We start from the raw sequence: 5,684 nt of genomic DNA, 5'->3' as shown, positions 1-5,684 counted from the left end.
AGCCCTCTACTCCTGCCTTTCTCTCTTCTCTCTCTCTCAACCAAGATAAGTCAGCAGAGGAACGTTTTACATGTAAATATGTATGTATTTACATTATAATTGTGTATACATCCATATATTCACATATGCATACACACATAAGCAAAGGTATATATGGGCCATCGGGAAAACAGTCAAAAGAGATATGTGTTTTCCCAAGACCGTGCTAAAATGGAGTCAAAAGAATCGGGCCATTTAGATGTTTATAAAAAAAATTGAAATAAAAAGGTTTACTGCAAAACGTTCAGGGAGCTGAGTCAAGCACTCTGCACCTCCCGGCTCCTCCCCTACCGCCCCCAGCCACCTTACTCCCTCCGCCCTCCCCCAACACACTTCCTCCCCGCCCCTCGAGGAGCCGGCTATTAAAAGCTGCTGACGTCAAAGGAACGGCCATCTTTGATGAGGGCAGAGCTCACGTTGCATTGAAGACGAAACCTCGGGGAGGTCAGAAGCTGTCTTTCCTTCCCTCCCTGCCCGGTGGCTCCTTCACTCTTGTGACCTGCAGGGATCGGCGGACAACATCTTCTGGAGAAGCCAAGGTAAAGAGCCCCCTCTCTGGATCGTGGTCCCGGCCCTGGATGGCCGCATAAACAGAAGGGACCGCAGCTGGCAGTCCAAGTGAGCCTGGACAAATACAAGTGTTGGTGCGCTTAGGGTGCGGTATTCCCTGTGTGCAAGTCTGCCTAGACTCTTGCCTGGGGCTACGTAAAAGTATTTTCGAGGTTAGCTATTTGGAGAGGGAATGGATGGGGACACTGCAGATGGAGCGGTGGGAAGAAACAGCGAGGATGCGTGCAGAATAATAACTTACTCTTTTGAAACAGCCGTGGGACCCTCTTCCATCTTGCGATGCAGTTTGGGGATATGTTTAGGTTATTAGGGTTGTGGGTTTCTTTCCTTTTTTTTCTGTAAAACAAAAAGCAAAAGCAAAACACGATCTTGTCGTTCGTTCTAACTGTTGTCCTTAGGGCACTGCTACCCAAGGGAGATGGAAAGCAGGGTGTGGGAGCTGAGAAGGCGAGAGGAGAAAGGGGGAGTTCCCACCCTGGAAAAGCTGAGCTGCGGCGGCGACAGCAGCCTCCGTGCCCCGCAGACTTGATTTATGCCGCCTGCCCCATGTCAGCTACAAGCGGGCGGGTGGTGATGAGTGGGAGAGCTCCGCGGAGGGTTGGCCCGGTGGGCTCGCCTGGAGGACTGCGGTGGCCTGAGCTCAGCACCCTGGACAGGAGTGCCCAAAGCCCGCGTAGGCGCCCTGACCTTTCAGCACCGCGGACAGCGATCATGCTGCAGCGCCGCATTACCTGCTGCAGAGATGCTTGGCCAGGGCTGGAGGCCAAATTTTCTCTTAGAGATCCTGGTCTTATAGAAACTCTTAGCAGAGCTGGCATACTAGATTAAAAGGAAGATAGAAAAATAAATCCTGTCAACAGGGATTTATTTACAGAAAATTGCCTGCCTGCTCTCCTCCTCACCTCCCACGTAGCTTCAGGAAATAATAGACTACTTGTAGAAATCTTCTGTATATCTCCCTGTGCCTTGTTCTAGACAGAACATAAACACAGCTCTAAAAACGGTCACTTATCCTCAATATGACATGAAAATTGTTAAATTTTTGTTTTTAACACAGAGTAGATATGTCTGTTGATGTTAGGTAGGCTGAAGTGGTCATATATGAAAATGCTAGTACGATCTGTTTATAGGACAGTTTCCTCCCTATATTTTTGATTTTAAAAAATGTGGATCATCTGAACTAAGTAGAATCAATTTTAGGGATGAATCCCTATTATTCCTCTATTTATTCTCGAAACTAGGTATAAACATGCATACACAGCCAAAAGAAATTTTCATCTCTTTGGGCATGGTTTGGAGTTTGTATGTTTCCTATCAGTACTGGTTGTGGCCGATTGATTGCTTTAGATTTTGACATTAAGTGTGGTCATCCTTGGGAAAACCCAACCATGTCCTTCAGGGTTATGCAGGTGAAAGAACCACGGTGCGAGGCTGAATCTGACCTCAAGATTCCCTGCAATTTCTATTATGGCACTGTAGGATTTTGCTGAGGTCATGATAACTATTTTCTTCTCTGAAATAAAGAGACTCTGCATGAGCAAAAAATCATTATAAGGATAAATATCTATTTGATTTAGATTTTCATAATTATCATGAAAGTGTCAGGACTAAAATTATAAGCTTTCTGAAGTTAGTAAACAAGAGTGATAGCTTCATCTGTAAGAATATATAGATACAGATATATATATATGTATGTATATATATATGATCCAATGCATTAAAGAAATGCTGGTACGAACCCTTTTTAAGACCCGTCTCCCAAAGGTTTTGAATTATGTTTATTTAGTCATAACTCCAATCATCTGCGCTAGAGATACTAAAATCCCTTGTCTATGTAAAAGGTTCACTTTATCCCCAGCTGGTTATTTCTGGGTTACTTTTCCTTTTCATGAAAAGCCGTGTGCTTCCATGTATGTATATGCTGATTATATTACTGTGTGTAGATGTAACTTGCTTCAGTGGAAATTTATTCAAGATTATGGAGCTGCATGGGAGTTTATAACTCGGAAATCTTCAGATATAATAAACAACTATGTTTTATTGGTGGAAGGTGGAAGCAAAAATACCGACAAGAGTCTATTTAAACGCTCTAACATTATAGCGCACATCCAGACAGCCCTGCGTAGCTGCGTCAAATGAAAAGCCTAATGTTTCCTGAATTGTGTGCTTGAACATTAGTAATCACTGCTTGGTTTATTTGCTAGGGGGAGATGAGGAAAGGGGTACAGGACTGCAGTAAAGCTGCCAAAGGGTGCAGAGCTGGGAGAAAGAGGTAATGTGGACGATTGCACAGTTAAATACAGACCAGCTAGCTGAGAAAATAAAGGAAAATGTAACTGGGGCAAAGATTTAATGTTTATTTCATTGTCAATCTTCAGCAGGAAAATAATAAGCTTTTTTCCCTCATTTTAAGTTTGAATTTTGAAAATCCAAGACAATGTGGTGAAAGAGGCAGGAGCAGAGGGGTGTGAGGACAAGCCAGGAGACAGTCACGCGACCCTGTGATGGTACCTGCTTGTTTGTTTATTGTTTTCTACATGTAGGCATTCCCAACACAAAATAATTTACAACTTCTGTAATCCCTTCATGGTAGAAGCTCCCAGGAACTGACAATTTTACTTTTTAAAATATGGACAGTTTCAAGGCAGACTGCCCTTTAATTTGTTAAACGATGTTCCTAAACTCTGAATGTTAACCCTAGAGTCAAGGTTATCACTTAACAATTGATTGATCCTCTGGTGACTCCTAGCAACCTTGTAGCAGATGGCTTTCAGGAGAGCATGTTGGCTTTGGCCATTAGTAGAAATAAAAACAATTTAATCAAGAAATTGAAAGAGGAAGCAAAAGAATATTGTGATTTTTTTTAAATGATGCACTATCAATACACAATGCTTCTTATACTATGAGATTGCTTTACAGCTTTAGAAAGGTAGGAAAATTCATGGTTTTTGGCCTCAGCACTGGATACATTTCTGCAATGTCATCCCTTGCCAGCAGGCATCAACCAAATAGGAAGATATTGATCAATCAGGAAGCAGCAGATACATAAATGAACCCCATGTGGGGTATAAAATTTCATGGTTATATGGTTTTTGACCTCAGTAAGTTTAGCATCTAACCATCTTAATAGAAATAGAAAGTAATAAAAAAACATCACATAATATCAGAATGAAAAAGCAGTAAAACATCAGGGAAAATTATGAGACTGTAATTCATTTCTCAGTAAATAAGACCAATAGTAAGGAATACAGTTTCAGAGGAAGGCAAAATAAAAGCGGACACAGGACTTGAGCTGGCTTTGAAAGGTTAAATAGAAATTAGAACGATCAGCTAAGTAAACAACTTCAAGTTATGTAAGCGAAGCTATCTTTGCTCAGGGAACCCTGAAAATGTCTGTCCAGTTGAACGCAGCAGAAAGCTTCTGCAGAAGAATTTTCTAGAATAGAATTAGAGCCTTCCATGGAAGGCTTAGAATGCCAAGTTTAGGATTAGATATTATACTCTAAAGTTGATTTCTGAGCAGAAACTGATATAAATAACAAAGCAACCCGGTCCTCGCTAACATCCAGGGACTGCTGTTGACAGAATGGTTTAATCCATAGAAGTAAAGGGAAATGTTAGTTCATCAAGGGCAATTCATTAAAAAAAAAACAAAAAAACTTCTTCATTTCCCATCACTCTTTAGGATATGTATACCTACGTGGACATGTAGCCCCTCGCCAGAAGGAAATTGTTGTTTCCATTTTTCTAGAGCAAATTATTTAAGATGAGCTCATGCCAAGGAAATTAAAAGGTCAGGAACCAGGTGATCCGAGGTCCTAGAATGCATATTTGAATAATAAGCACGGTATAGAAACCTCTCTCCCTTCCTCTGAGTTTTCCAAATTGGCAGATGCACTGAATGAGGGGCAGGGAGGGGAAAATTCTTTACATGTTTCATGCTGCGTGACAAATAGGACCAGTGTCCAAACCTAGGGTTCAGGGGAGCTGGGATGAGCTGCGGTGGAGGACAGAACAGGTTTCTTTTCCTGCTAAGCTGCTGATTCTTGTTGGCTCCCGATATCCCAGAGCTAGGTTGAAGTCTGAACTACATGCATTCCCCTTTTTAACCTTATAGTTACCACTCTCAAGATGGAACCTCAAAATTCCAGATACTGACAGAAACACTAAGCCAAAAAGCCAACACATCATCACTGCAGAGGAAGAAACGGCAGTTAAAGGTTTTGTTACTTTCCTTCTGTCTATGAAGCGTGAGGAAATTTCCATTTTTTTTTTTTGCTATTTACAAAGACATTAGTAGGAAAAAATGTGATGTTTTGACCTCCAGGCTCACTGCCCAGGGGAAATTGGGGCCGTGGTGGCATTTAAGCTTTAAGAGGAAGTTGTCAACCTGGGTCCAGAGAACCTTTCTCAGGTAAGAGGAAAGGAAGAATGAATCACAGTGTCAAGGAAGCAGGTGAGTGGAGAAACTGGCTCAAGGAAATTAATCTTATGAAGGAAAAGAGGTTTCCGAATTGCCGTTGTTGGTATTGCTGTGTTTTCTAATTATCTTTAGTGAGATTGCTGCATTTCTAACTGTGAACAAGTTCAAGCGGATTCTCATTTTAAATGAAGTATGCAAACTACAGTCAGATGTGTCAGATGTAACACTAAATAGCATTTATTAAGTCGTGAATTTGGTTTGAAAGGACAGACGTACAAAGGCAGTGACTAATCCAAAGCACTTTGGGGGGTGGGGAGGCCTGAGTCACCTCTGCTGCTAATTTGTCAAGTGCTGGTAACAACTTTGTAACCAAGTTACTCATATCATTTTGATTTTGTAGGTGAGGGAGTTGAGGTAGAGCCAAGACAAACCAAATGATGCATCAGAGAGCAGAACCAGGAATAAATGTAGTAGCTTGACTGCGGAGACCAGGCTGTAAGCTAATGAACTGTGTTATTTCTTGTATCGTCTATTTTCCTACTGATCAAGTGAGTCACAGTGAATATGCATTAATAGATAGATAGATAGATAGATAGATAGATAGATAGATAGATAGATAGATGATAGATAGATAGATAGATAGATAGATAGA

General features: G+C 41.4%; 1 protein-coding gene across 2 annotated transcripts in view; it reads left to right on the top strand.

Moving 5' to 3' along the window:
- Positions 1–405: 405 nt before the first annotated feature.
- The window catches only part of Snap25 (synaptosome associated protein 25), a 76,526-nt gene continuing 71,247 nt past the window's right edge, over positions 406–5,684 (top strand). For both annotated transcript variants that reach the window (XM_005365541.3, XM_005365542.3), the window contains exon 1: positions 406–578. The gene's annotated coding sequence lies outside the window, so the exon portion shown is untranslated. The remainder of the gene's footprint in view (positions 579–5,684) is intronic.

Source organism: Microtus ochrogaster, unplaced genomic scaffold (assembly GCF_000317375.1).
Source record: "Microtus ochrogaster isolate Prairie Vole_2 unplaced genomic scaffold, MicOch1.0 UNK3, whole genome shotgun sequence".
In the NCBI taxonomy this organism is placed as follows: Eukaryota; Metazoa; Chordata; class Mammalia; order Rodentia; family Cricetidae; genus Microtus; species Microtus ochrogaster.
Note: the sequence above shows the minus strand (reverse complement) of the source record. Positions and strands in the feature narration are given on the sequence as shown.